Source organism: Fukomys damarensis, unplaced genomic scaffold (assembly GCF_012274545.1).
Source record: "Fukomys damarensis isolate Sample0158 unplaced genomic scaffold, DMR_v1.0_HiC HiC_scaffold_18, whole genome shotgun sequence".
NCBI classification, from domain to species: Eukaryota; Metazoa; Chordata; class Mammalia; order Rodentia; family Bathyergidae; genus Fukomys; species Fukomys damarensis.
In genome coordinates, this window is record NW_022900930.1 from 36,407,444 (window position 1) to 36,421,064 (window position 13,621).

General features: G+C 33.3%; 1 protein-coding gene and 1 pseudogene across 6 annotated transcripts in view; both read left to right on the forward strand.

Annotated features, from left to right (window-relative positions):
* The window catches only part of Spock3 (SPARC (osteonectin), cwcv and kazal like domains proteoglycan 3), a 381,013-nt gene that overhangs the window by 278,825 nt on the left and 88,567 nt on the right, over positions 1-13,621 (forward strand). The window lies entirely within an intron of this gene.
* LOC117286808 lies at positions 220-376 on the forward strand (annotated as a pseudogene).

The window sequence follows — 13,621 nt, forward strand, 5'->3', positions numbered from 1 at the left end:
ATTCAATGCATAGTTAAAAGAATATGAAATATGGATGGAGTATTCCTTAAATATTTGTTTTGCCTAGGTGTTTGGTAGTAGTTTTTAGGCTCCCTATATACTTGTTGAATTTCTAACTGCTGTTGCATTCAAATATAATAGTCAACTTTTCTGTTTTTCCTCAGTTCCATCTCTAATGACCTCATATATATCAATGCTCTCCCATTAGTTGTATATGCTATCGCTTCTCGGCCTTTTGGCTAAGATCAAGTGTAGTTGTATATGCTATTATGATTACTGTGCCTTCTCTGAGAAATTACCCTGCAAAGACAATAAGGTCATTTGATCTCTTATCATTGAATTCTTCTGAAGTACATTCAGTTTGGAATTATTGCTGCTACTGCAACTCCTTGTTTGCAGCTGCTGCTGTTGTTGTTAGGGTCGACATAGTAAACCTTCCAGTAGTATATTTTCATTAGTACATGGTGGTGGTACAAAATATGCAAACTCCTTGTGTAGAGTCGGTACAGGTACATAACACACTTCCTTTTTCCATCCCCTTTACCTTCTGTCCTCCCTTTCTCCATCTCTTGATCTCTTTTTCTTTTTTGAAAGATCTATTCCCTTGTTTTCTATTATCTTTTGTTCTTTATTTATAATTTGAGTTTCTAATATAAAAGAAAACATGATATTTAAGTGTGTGTCTGATTTATTACACTTAATATTATGATTTCAAGGTGCATCCATTTTCCTATCCATAGCTGGTTTATATTTCCAGCAGAATAGTACTCTTTCATTATGTGTAAATACCACATTTCCTTAATCCATTTATCTGATCATGGCCGGTTAGGCTGCTTTCAAGATTTAGCTGTTATGAGTTGTGCTTCCATAGACATAGATATGCAGGTATCACTGTAATATTAATTTTTACCTCTCTTGAAAATACCTAAAACATGAATAGCCAGTCAAATTAATTTTTTTTCTTTTAGTTTTTTAAAGAATTTTCCCTACTAATTAGCATAGTGTATGTATAGTTTTTGTTCCCAGCCACAGTATAAAAAGGTTCCTTTACCCACACAGCCTCACCAGCATTTGTAATTATTTGATTTCTTGATGGTGACCATTCTTTCGAGGATAGGGTCAAATAATAGTCTTATTTTAATTTGCTTTCCTTAATGGCCAGCAATTTTGAGCATTTCTTCATGTAAATGAAGTGTCTATTCATTTCATTTGCTCCTTTCTTGATTTAGTTTTTCATTTGAGGAGTCAAATTTTTTATTTCTTTATATATCCAGTTGTAAGTATTCTGCAGAAGACTGGACAATATTTTCTCCATTCTGTAGGTTTTCTTTTCATTCTGTTGGTTGTTTCTTTTATCTCTTTTAATGTTCTCATTCCAATCATCACTTGCTTACAGTGTTTCTGAAAAAAATGTTAGCTCTACTTCTTAAGATTTTTCCTAGTAGGTAACATCTGTGCCAATCCAGCATTTTTTTTATTATCATTCTTTGCTTTTATACAGTTGAATGGGCTATCTGTAGGTTTTTTGTTTGTTTGCTGGTACCACAGGTTTTATTGTTATTTTCTGAGCATTTAAATCTTTGACTTCTTCGCCTATTCTTAACTTTGGAAAGTCCTTGACCATTATTTCTTCAAATATTTTGCTTCCTTATTGTCTTTCTTTTCATCCTTTTCTAACTAGGCAACTTTATAATTTTTAATACTACCCTAACGTTGTTTTGTTGTTGTTGTTGTTTTCTACCTTTAATCATTCTCTTTGTGTCTCAGTTTGTGCAGTTACGGGTGACCTATCCTAAAGCTGTCTAAGTATTTCTTTGATGGTTTCATTTCTTTTGATGAAATTGGTAAAATCCTTCATTTCTTTTGCTATATGTTTTAATTATTATTTTTCTTTATTTCTTAATTATATTTTATATATCAGCTCATAGTACCCATCTAGTCTTTTATGTTTTCTATTTTCATTAGAAATTTAAACATATTAATCAAAGTTGTTTAAAGTCCCTGTTTACTTTCAATACCAGTGTCAAATTTTGCTTAATGATGGATCGCTTTGTAGAGTGAGACTTTTCTTTTAAACTTTGCTGTACTTTGTAATTTTCTGTTGAATGTTACAAGAGTTGGAAAGGATTAAATATGGGGGCAAATGTAATTTATTGTGTTGTGGCTAAATTATGCCTGTGGTTCACGTTTTTTGTACCTCTATGATATCCCAGGTGTCTTAGTTACTTTACTGTGGCTGGAACAAAATGGCCAGTGTCCTCAAATTAGGAGGAAAGGCTTATTTTGGTTCACATTTTTAAGAGGTTTCCATCCATAGTTTGCTGACTCCAAGGTAGGGTGGCATGACAAAGGGGCATGACAAAAGCAAAACAGTCTGCCATGGAAGGCAGGAAGCATCAGCCTGCCTTCTGCTTTCCATTTTATTCTATACAGGCTATAAGATTTGGGGCTTCTCTTTGACCTGTTTCTCTATACATCTGACAAAATTTTCTTTGCTACTTATTATTATTGTTAGTGGGGCCATGTTTGGGTACTTGTACGATAAGTGGGAAGCGGTCATTTTATAACTTTCTAGATTAAGTATTGGTCTTTCTGTGGGCCAAGTTTAGGGATGGTAGTTTTGAAGGTGCCCTGTCTTTTCTCCAGCACAGAGGGTTGTTTTATCATTTCTTCTGCAGGGCTTCTGTTCTATTTTATGGAAGCACTTGTCATACCAATTATGGCCTTGATTATAGTTAACTGGTTGGTTGGATGATTTTTTTGGATAAAATAGGAAGTGTGGAGGAATTTGGAGCTAAGGAATTCTCTTCCTTTTGTCAAGATAGGGTTTTCATATTTTGTTCAGGCTTTTCATTGTATAAGAATGAGAATGATTTTCAAGCTCTTTATACTTTGAAACTGAAACTGGAAGTCTTTGAAAATGCGTGTAGAATATAAATCACCACATAATTGTTAGTTATTACAGTATGATTTATTGGAATATAAGCTGATGAGATGTCTACTGAATGGAAAGATAACACTGTGGCTCAATAGCAAAAGAGAAGTATTTGGTGACATTTTCTTCTTATAAATATTATACATGTTCTCGTATAGTCATCCGATAATTCATATTTTCTTGAAAACAGTAACACGAATATCTAAAAATGCAGCTGTACTTGCAGGTTAACTTTGTATCTTTGAAAGCGAACGAGCCAAAGCTCTGAATTTTTCTGCCTTACTTAGATATTTATACTTCTTTTAAGACTTTTACCTATAAAATTTGTAACGGACTTTAACTCTGATTTCCTTAAATCAACAGGCCAAAAATATCAGCAGTGTACATTTTGTAAAGTGAATAGCACTATGCATTTCTGCTGATCAACCCCAGAAAGTCCTCCCAGGTTGCTCATTTGAGCTGAATTGGGAGATCTGCTCTATTAGCATAAGAACAGCTTTATAATTTTCTAAACAATGAACAATAACACCAACTCACAGTTCTCCCTCTAACATTTAAAAAACTGATTTTCTTAGCAGGTTGTCCTTAAAAACTATTTTATAATATTGGACTTAATTATGAGACTATAAATTTCATTAGAATCATTAGTGACTAAATATAAAATAATGTCAGCACATCATAACATAGGAAAAAAGATAATGGAAATGTTTTGTGTAATTTTAGCAGGAACCATTTTATTTGCTTTACATGGGTCTCGATTCCAAATAGTGAGAGGAATTTACACTTAGTATATAATCATTGTTTTGTTCTTGCTTTGTGAGATTAAAGATGTATAACGTTTCCAGGAATGTTGTATTTTTTGTTTATAATAGATAAAAGGAAGTATAACCTATAAGCTACATTACAGCTTCCCAGTGGAATTTAGTTTTTCAAGATTTATTTTATGAGATATTCTTGAATGTTATGAGCATTCATCTGAGAGTATCTGCATGTAATTCTTAAGAAAACCTAACTTTAAAACCCCAGTTATTTCCACATGAAACTAAATGTGAGATTTAAATCAAATATTTCATTTTAGAATAGTAACTGCAGCAGCAAGAAACAATAGCAATAAACAAAAAAGCATGGTGTTAAATTTTGGATTGTACTGAGCTAATTTATATTCTTAAATTTAGAACTGAAATGCAAATGAAATTATTTAATTCCTCAAAGTTATTTTTGAGCAGTATCATTATTTCTTTATCAAAAAAATCTACACTTGAGTATTAAAAAATATTGTTGCTTTAACATAAAAACTTTTTCTTTCAAAAGTTAGTTATATGTAAAAATTCGTTTCTTTCAAAAATTAGTTAAGATAGTTGATATTGCTATAATTTATAACATTTTTTTACCTAATTGATAGGCTTACCTTTCATATTTTATAGGCATACCTCGACATAATTATTTTGCTTTTTATATTGCTATTCATATATTTACTGTAATTAAATTAATATAAGTATATATTTGCTTAATCTTTAAAGATATTAATCATTCACCTTTAATTAATCTCAAGGTTTTGGAATGTAGTTCACTAATCAATAGTTATTTAACTATTATCCAAATGCTTTTCCATAATTATGACATTTTTTCTCAATATATTTATAAACCATCTATCACAGAGTGCGTTAGAGTCTTTTCTGTAGTAATTATACCAATTTACACATTGCCTCTCAGATATCCTTTGTACTCTTTTCGAAAAAAGCAGTAACTCATATTCTACCAGTTAAAATATTATTTTCTTTTTTCAACAATATTAAACTGTCTTCTTTTCTTGAAAATTTCCTCATGAATGTGAAATACTTGCTAGTTAGAGGCGGGAAATTATTTTACAGTGATATATCTGGGAAATTATTGTTGTTGTTGTTATACAGTTTATCAATATTGTGATCATCCAGAATATCAAATAATGAAATAAATTAAAAGAGGAGCCTTAACTATGTTCTTTTCAAAAAGCCTATTAAATATTTCCATTCTGAGTCCTTGTAATTTTGCACTAAAATTACACCTTCAGCTAGTGTCTTTTATTCTTTTCAGAAGAGGCATCAAACTTACAAGAATATCACAGTTCACTGTTAAAAGTTCCATAGTTACAGTCCAACTTAGTTAGAACCCAAGTGTTCATTATTATATTTATTCTGAAGATAAGTTTTGTTTGTAGTAATTACATGCTTTAATGCAGAATTTGGTGTTTAGCTGTATTTATTTGTGGTATTTAAAACAGAAATAATGTGTGATGGATTATAGAGAGACTGATGTAATAGTGCTTTATTGAGTATTAAATATTTTTAGAGAAATCCACTTATATTATTGAGTACTTGAGCTTTTTTCTGTTTTGATGCATAATACTTCATAGGAGTAGATTTTTCTACAATTTTTGAATCTTCGTTAAAATTATTAACTGTGCCTCTAGTGTGTCCATGTCAGTACTGTAGTCCATCCTGCCAGGGAACATAAAATACTTGTTTTTCCAGGATAAAATTTGAACTACTTCATTACCAATAGCTATACAATGGTTAATAATACTAATAATAGTAATGATAGTACAAGTGATAATAGTAATTGTGATAACTGAAGAGTAAAATAAAGGATTATATTCTTATGTTATCTAATTGAACTGATACAGTTATCTCTCTGGATTCTATTAGAACAATGAATGTATTTGTTTCTCACTATGAAATTGTTACACTTAAAGAATTGCTGTTGATATACTCATGTTAATACCCTTAGGACAATGTTTTGTGAACTTAGTTTATGTTAACACCTTGACAGTGCCAAATATTTTTATATAGTGACCCATGTATGAGTACTCCCTAAAAACGTCTTTATGAATTTTGTTTAACTTTTCATGAATTCCAAATAATCTGTTCAAACAAAAGTCTCACAGCAGATATGACACCATATGGAGCCCAAGTACATTCTTTTTAAACTGAGGAAAAATATAAGAATATACTCTAAGGTCCGGGGATTTAGCTCCGTGGTTCCACTGCCTGCCTCACAAGAAAGGTCCTGAGTTTGATCCCTGGTACAAAAAAAAAAAAAAAAAAAAAAAAAAAAAAAAAAAAAGAAAAAAGAAAAAGAAAAAGAATAGACTCTAATGTTGCTAATTTTGGAAAATCTGACCAGGAACATAAGAAGTGGGTGAAAGTGTGATGAGAAGGGAGACAGCTCATTGCTTATAGAAAATATAATTATTTCTAGAAATTCCAACAAAATTTGAGAATTTGAAAACAAAAATTAAAACTGAAGAAAATCTGAATGTTATATTTATGAAATAAATCGCGTCCTCTCTACAAACAGTAAATACTTTGACAATATAAGCAAATGGAAGTTTTAGTTCTCATTAGAATGACTATCTCTAAATGCAAAAATTAGCAAGAAATTCCCAAAAATACTGGAAAGAGAAAATCATATGATTTAAGGCTGCAAAGTAAAATCTTGCCAATTAACAGCATAATAATTGAGGTAAAATGATACCTGGGATTGGCCAGCATACTGAAAAAGAGAACCTACACAGAAAAAGCTTTATAAGCACATAATAATTCTGAGGTTGGCTTTTGCCTGAAGCCTTTAAAGCATTCCTAATGTTTGACCTTGTATTACTCCTTCTGAGCATGTATTTAAAATTATAATCATAAAATCACAAAGTGACCACGTGACAGTCATCCTTTTGGACAAAATGAAATGGGAATCAAAAAGTCGAATGTCCAGGGATACAGAATTAGTAAATTAAATGTCAGCTTTTCACACCTGATAAAATCAACTCGAAGGAGGAAAGATTCATTTTGGCCCAGGCTTTCAAAGGCTTCGGTTTGTTGTCCTCTGGCACCACTGCGTCTGGGCCTGAGGTGAGGAAGGGTATCAAAGTGGGAGAATACGTTGGGGCAACGCTGCTCAAGCGATGGTGGCTAAGAAGTGGAGAAAAAAAAAAAGGAGAAGGCAGGGTCAGGCACAAAGAATGGCCTTCTCATAGTGCCCTATTCTTACAACTGGGCCCCACCTTCTAAAGTTTTCACTACCTCCTTCTCTGTGGCTCACTAATCTGAGACTCTGTGAATGAATTGACGTGGTGATGACGTCAGGGCTTCGCGGCCCAATTGTGTTCCAATGGCTTCATCTCCAAACACGGCCACAAAAAGGAGCCAGCCTTCATTGTGTGCGCTTTAGAAGGACACACAGACCCATATCATAGCATCAGCATGTACGGATTTGAACTGTCATCACATTATATTTAAAATATTAAAATGTTACTAGCATACAATAGTATGTATAAGACCCTAATTATATGAATATCAAATTCAGGCGTGGTGGTGCATACCTGTAATCCCAGCAGTCAGGAGGCTGAGGCAGGAGGATCACTGTGAGTTCGAGACCAGCCTGAGCTACATAGTGAGTCCCAGGTCAGTCTCAACTACACAGTGAGACCCTGTATCAAAAAACCAAAAAAAAAAGAATATCAATGTTCATCTCTCCTAAGACAAAGTTCATTTTTTAAAACAGTATACACAAATAACAACAAATACCTTCTCTAATACATTTATATTTCACACATTTTGTCTAAATTCTTAGACAAATTCATTTGGAAAAAAACTGGTTTTAAAAACTTTAAAAGGGTCAATAAATGCAATGGTCAATTTCTGATATAAGGATTCTATAGTAGACGGATAACATTTGATCAGATAAAGAGGCATTTATTACAAATGGTCCTAATTTTTAAGTAAAAGTGGAATCAAAACAAGATTCACTTCAATATAAGTCATATACATTTTTACTAACATACCTAAATTAATTATAAATTAAATTATGCATCCGGCGCATGTGCAACTATATTTTGAAATTGTGGTTTTCAATACACTGACTCTCATAGAGTTTTTTTGTTTGTTTGTTTGTTTGTTTGTTTTTGTACCAGGAATTGAACTCAGGACGTTGCACTTGTGAGGCTGGCAACGGAACCACTGAGCTAAAACCCCGGCTAGAGTTGTTATATTTATGAAGACTTTAACTTTGTTGTAATAACTGCAATTACAACTTTAATAAATGACATCAGTGACAAGATAGATTAGGGATAGAGACATGTATGTTTCTAGGGATTCAGAGATAACATTGTCCCACAGTTGCAATTTTCATAGGTCTGCAAACCTGTAAGATATTCGGGAGATAAAGTATTACATAAAAATTGGCATTATATTTAAATTCTGGATATAAATTAACTAGTAATACTTGACTAGTTGTAAAATAAATTTAATTTAGACATCCAATGCCTAACAACAGAAGCATGCCAACAGGAATAGTTATAATTAGGCAAAAATTATACTATTTATGACCACAATTGTCTGATATATATGTGGGTACGATAGTACAAATGAAACCATTGAATAAGTATAGAGGTGTGTGGTAGATGGTAGACGGCTACTGAAAGCTGAGAAAAGGAAAAACAGATCTAGTTCATGCCCATTTTCACTTGTTTTACCTACTAGAAAAGGAAAAGAAAATCTTCCAGCAGGCATACGTAATATTAGTATAAGAATTTTATAAACTTTACAGTGGCTACTCAAAAAAATTAAGTAAACCAATTTTTATATGATTTTAAAAAATCACAAAAATAATTATGAAAGTGTACTTTGTAGAGGTTTCAAATTAAAGTTATATTTTACTGTAAGGTGAAACACTGAAGACCAAACAAACATAACCAAACTGGTTATTTTCTCTTTGTTCTCCCAACAATATGTCACTTGGCTATGAGTCCCCAAGTGTAATAGGTACACTCTCTGCTATTTCCTATGTACTTTTACATCTAAGTATTTTTACAGTTTTACTGACTCTTTTTTGAAATAGATTTTTTTTTCTTTCTAAAACTCCTAACTTGGAGTTTGTGTCCCAAGACACAAAAGATGTATCAAGCAGGAAGCTTGCTTCCCACCTGCTTTTTCTAAATTTAATCACTGTACTCATTTTGTAGGCTTCTATTTCTGTCTTTTGGGGGAACCTTATCCAATTCTAACCTACATGCTGCTTGAACTCCTGCATTTATACACTTTTCGAGGGTTTAAGTTGCTGTGCTAAAAAACACAGCTGAAGAACAGAGCCAAGGTAAAAACAAAATTGGATTAAGCAAAATATCTATTGAACAAATGCCACCATTTAAGCTATCTGGGATGCACAGTGTGAAGATCTACAGGGACAAAACAAGCACAATTTTATCTGGGAATCCTAAAGTGGAGATAATGAATCCATAGATATAAAAGGAAATGATTTTCTTAGGAAAAGCCAAAGGATGAGGGTCTAGGGAAATCTCACATCAGGGAAAGCGTTGCAAAGTTTTCCAGCTGCTCTCCAAACATTCTCATCCTGACAGTTGGCTGAAGTTTTCTCTGTGATAAAATTACAAGGAGAATGTCCAGTCTGGAAATGAAAGGCCCAGTCAGATTTTAAAATCTGTAGTATGGTATAGACCGGGAGAGTGAATTCAGGGGCCAGTACCAATGGCAGGTGCTGCGAATAGGAGCTCCATGCTGGGACCAGCTACAAATTAAACAGCATCGAAAAGCAGTGGGGATCACAAAATGCAAGGGAAAGTTATTTACCTTTATTTAATCTGAAAGTTATTCCTCAAGATAATCTTGACACTGGATTTTAACATCTACTGAAATGTGTTCTTTTTTCACTTTAAGAAATGCTGACCTAAAATCTTAAAATTTAGTAAAGCAAAATTTGCTTTTACTGGTGTATGTAAATGAAAATGCTTCTAGGGCTCTTATAGAAGACTTTGAAAGTATAAAGTATCGAAGAGGGAAGAGACTGATTGACTAGCTATGCTGTAGTGTGAAGTGCCTGAAAGTCTTTCTTCTTGTTATACACAGGAGTTAGTTGTAGGACATTCTTATAGCACTTAACTTTATCAATTGCCCTTCAGTGATTGCACTCTGTGAGGCTAACTCTACCAACCAAATCCATTCATTGTTCGGTGCCTTCTGTCATGGAAAAGCCTGTGTGTAGTCATGATCCTATGGCCAGTGAGCAGAGGCTGATCCTAGTTGGCTTTCCTTCTCGGGGCAATGAGGACTGATTATTCCAGTTACTTGTTCTGGGAACTGGAACCCACAACTGCCAGTCAAGGCACTTTCTACTACAGTATTTATGTGTGATGGTGCCTAAAAAAATTTTATCCAAGATTCCATATTGTCTCCAGAGAGAATTAATTGGAAATCATCAAATCCACACGATGACATGAGTTATGTGTGTCTTTACAGCCATTAATTTAAATACTGAGTTATAGTTTAGGTATGTATACAAATATTGAACTTGCCTCTATGTATGTGCGTGTGCAGTGTGAGTGAGGGATATAGCAGGAGGTCCCCAAATTTTCCCATCACATGCTTATTAAAACCATTCATTATATGTAGTAGTTGGGCTGGGAATGTAGCTCACTGGCACTGTGCCTTCCTGGCAAGCACAAAGTCCTGAGTTTGATCCCTGGTACTGGAAAAAAATTATATGTAGTAGTGCTGCTAGGTCTCGTTGTCTCTCTTCCCTATTCTTCATTAGCAAATGACATTCTTTCATGTATAGTCAGTCCCTGTTATCTATGTGGATACATTCCCCAGTGGGAGCCTGAAGGAAGTATTACTTATTCCTGTGTATTGTGTATTTTTCTATACATACATATCTTTTTTTCTTAGTTTGTTAGTTTTTTTTACATTTATTGATAGATTTTAGGTATACAGTACAGTTACATTCATCATTGGGGTCTTGCACCTCTATGTGACATATCTTTGGTAGAGTTTAATGAGTAAATCAGTTATAGTTGGAAATTAACCACCATAACTAATAATCAAAACGAGAACAATACTATGACGAGAGACCCGTGAAGTTAATGCGAAGCATCCTGTTGAACTGCCCTTATCCTTCTTACTGAGACGGTGGGAGCTGCCACGGTGCCTCCATAATGAGATGAAAGCCAGGGAAAGATGGAGCCCTTGTGACAGAGAACTTGGTTAGCACACAAAGAAGACCTTGACATGATGATTTCTATTTTTTCGTGAAGAAAATAAAACAAATGCATATATCGAACATATGCATCTATATGAATGTATATATCCCTTCCTGGTCACTGTTGGTTTCATTGCTTTGTGAGTATAGTAAATGTGCTTGCTCTGTGTGTACATGTATGCACATAATATAATATATATCATATCTATATATATAAAATCTCTTTTTCACTCCCTCCCTGCTTCTCTCTTCCTTTTGCCCTTGCCCCTTACTTTTTTTGGTTGTTCTTTTGCTGGGGGGCGGTTACCGGGGGTTGAATTCAGGTCCTTGTGCTTGCAAGGCAGGCCACCGAACCTCTGAGCTAAGTCCCCGGCTGCCCCTTACTTTTCTTAAACTGTGTTCCATGTGCAAGTAGAAACAGTGACGAAATTTTTTAATAACAAAACATTTTCTTCATAGGAAGTATCTGACACTCTAAAACCTACCAAAGAAAATATTTTAATGCAAAAAAGACTACTTTGGTCCTGTGGACCTCAAAGCTAGTCTCTCATCTAAAGCTTAACTTTTCATGGAGAGCCTCAGGCATTTTCTTCCAAGAGGTCATCTTTATCTGACTGACCACTTTTTGGTGATATGCCTATCATTCTTGATTACGAAGACACAGAAAGTCTGTTATGTTTGCTACCAAGTTGCAGATATTACAAGTTTATTAAAATCTTTTATACTCCATTGGCATTTTCTGTAAGATATGTTCTAGCCATGATGCTTAGCCTAAATAAGATTTTCCCGATGTGTTCTACTATTTATACTTGTTATTAATGCACTTATAAATTCTCTTCTCAGATTACTTACAAAAGTAGTTCTGCTGTTGTTGACTAATTAGGTTTTTGCTGGAATTAGTGTCTTCAAAGTGTGGTGTTTTCAATCTTAGGGTCCTATTTCTGAGGATGTACCCTATTTTTCCTCAGGAGCACTCTGGGTGCTAATTATACTCAAAACATCCCCCTTTCTATATTTCCTGACAAAGACAGATTTTAGTTTCACCATGTTCTCAAAATGAAATGGGTAAATTATCAAATTAATAACAGCTTTATTCCAGTTGGTTCTAAAAGACATGAATTTTTGAAGAATGCTAACATAACTGGCATATGGGTGTGATTAATGATATAAAAATATTAATGCACTAAAATATAGCTGGCATTTATCATATGTTGTATCTATTGTTTGTCAGATATTAGCTGAAATATTCCAAACTAGTGTGTTTCCTTTTCAATTTATGACTAAAATGGCTAAATATATTTTTAAAATATAAATTCGGTTTGACTTAACAGTAAGTTATTGTTTCTACAGAATAGATGTGGTTATGATATAAATTTATGTTAGAAATGATATCAGTGTTTATTACTCATATGTTGGTACCAACTCAGACTTTGTCTATGAATGTTGAAAGAGTCAGAGAGAGGAGATGTATAATGTATGTATCATTTTAAAAATTATATGCATACACTATATGTACACACATATATCATATGTATTTGTTTTGTTTCCTCCATGAAAAAATATAAATTTTTGCTCATCGAATGTATTAACTTGTAGAGGTGCCCTGTTTTCTGTTGTATAAAAATATTTAATTTTCATTTCAATCTGTATAAATGTTCGGTCCTATGACATATATTCAAATTAAATACTAAATATTTGCACAGAGTTTAAATCAACCTCTGTTTTGTATTCAATAAAAATCTGTTACTGATTGCTAGGTGATGCTGACCCTTATACAAGCAATTTTAAAGAAAGATGTAGATGTTTTCTTCTGAGATCCCACCAACCATATAGACAATCTCTACAAAAATGCCATGATATGAATAAAAGTACCACAAATAAGATATGGTAAATAAATTCTGTGAGAGTTTGTAAGAAATTGAGATGGGCTAAATGAAGAATGTAAAATTTGACATAGATGAAAGATTGCATATAGAGACAGAAACATGAAAATTATGACAGAGCAAGGAACTTAAATTCATAGCAATACAGTATCTCAAGAGTGACTAAAATAGAGTAGCTCACAAATTCCATGTAGAATGTACACAATCACCACTCCAAATCACTATTTGATATTAAATTGGGTCTTAGGTGGCCAATGGGTGTAATAAAAGTGGTATGGAATAAATTAAGTCCTTTAAGTGTGTGAGATACACAAGTGCTGTGCCAGACACTACAGGAACATACATGTGCCTATCTTTCATGCATTTCATACTTACAGATCAGTCATACTTGGTCTAAAGGCTAAAGTAGAACTATATGTGATACATGATGTAAGGACTATGATAAGACTATCTGGAAGACTATTATCTGTGTGTGTGTGTGTTTTGTACTCAGCACCTTGTGCTTACAAGGCAGGCGGCGGCACTACTGAGCTAAATCCCCAGCCCTACTATTATCTATGTATATGAATAGATCCCTTGAATGAGTTTAATATGTGGCAGTGGAAAATAAAACATTTTAACTATGACACATTGATGGAATTTACCTTAGTATATTCAGTGTAGCTATGATATGAAATTTAAACTCACCTTTTTTCTCCCAAGTCTTATCTCTAGTTACAGTAAAGATGATGACTCAGAGTCTTATATCTCTGGTTATTTCTTGGAAAATTTGGGTCCA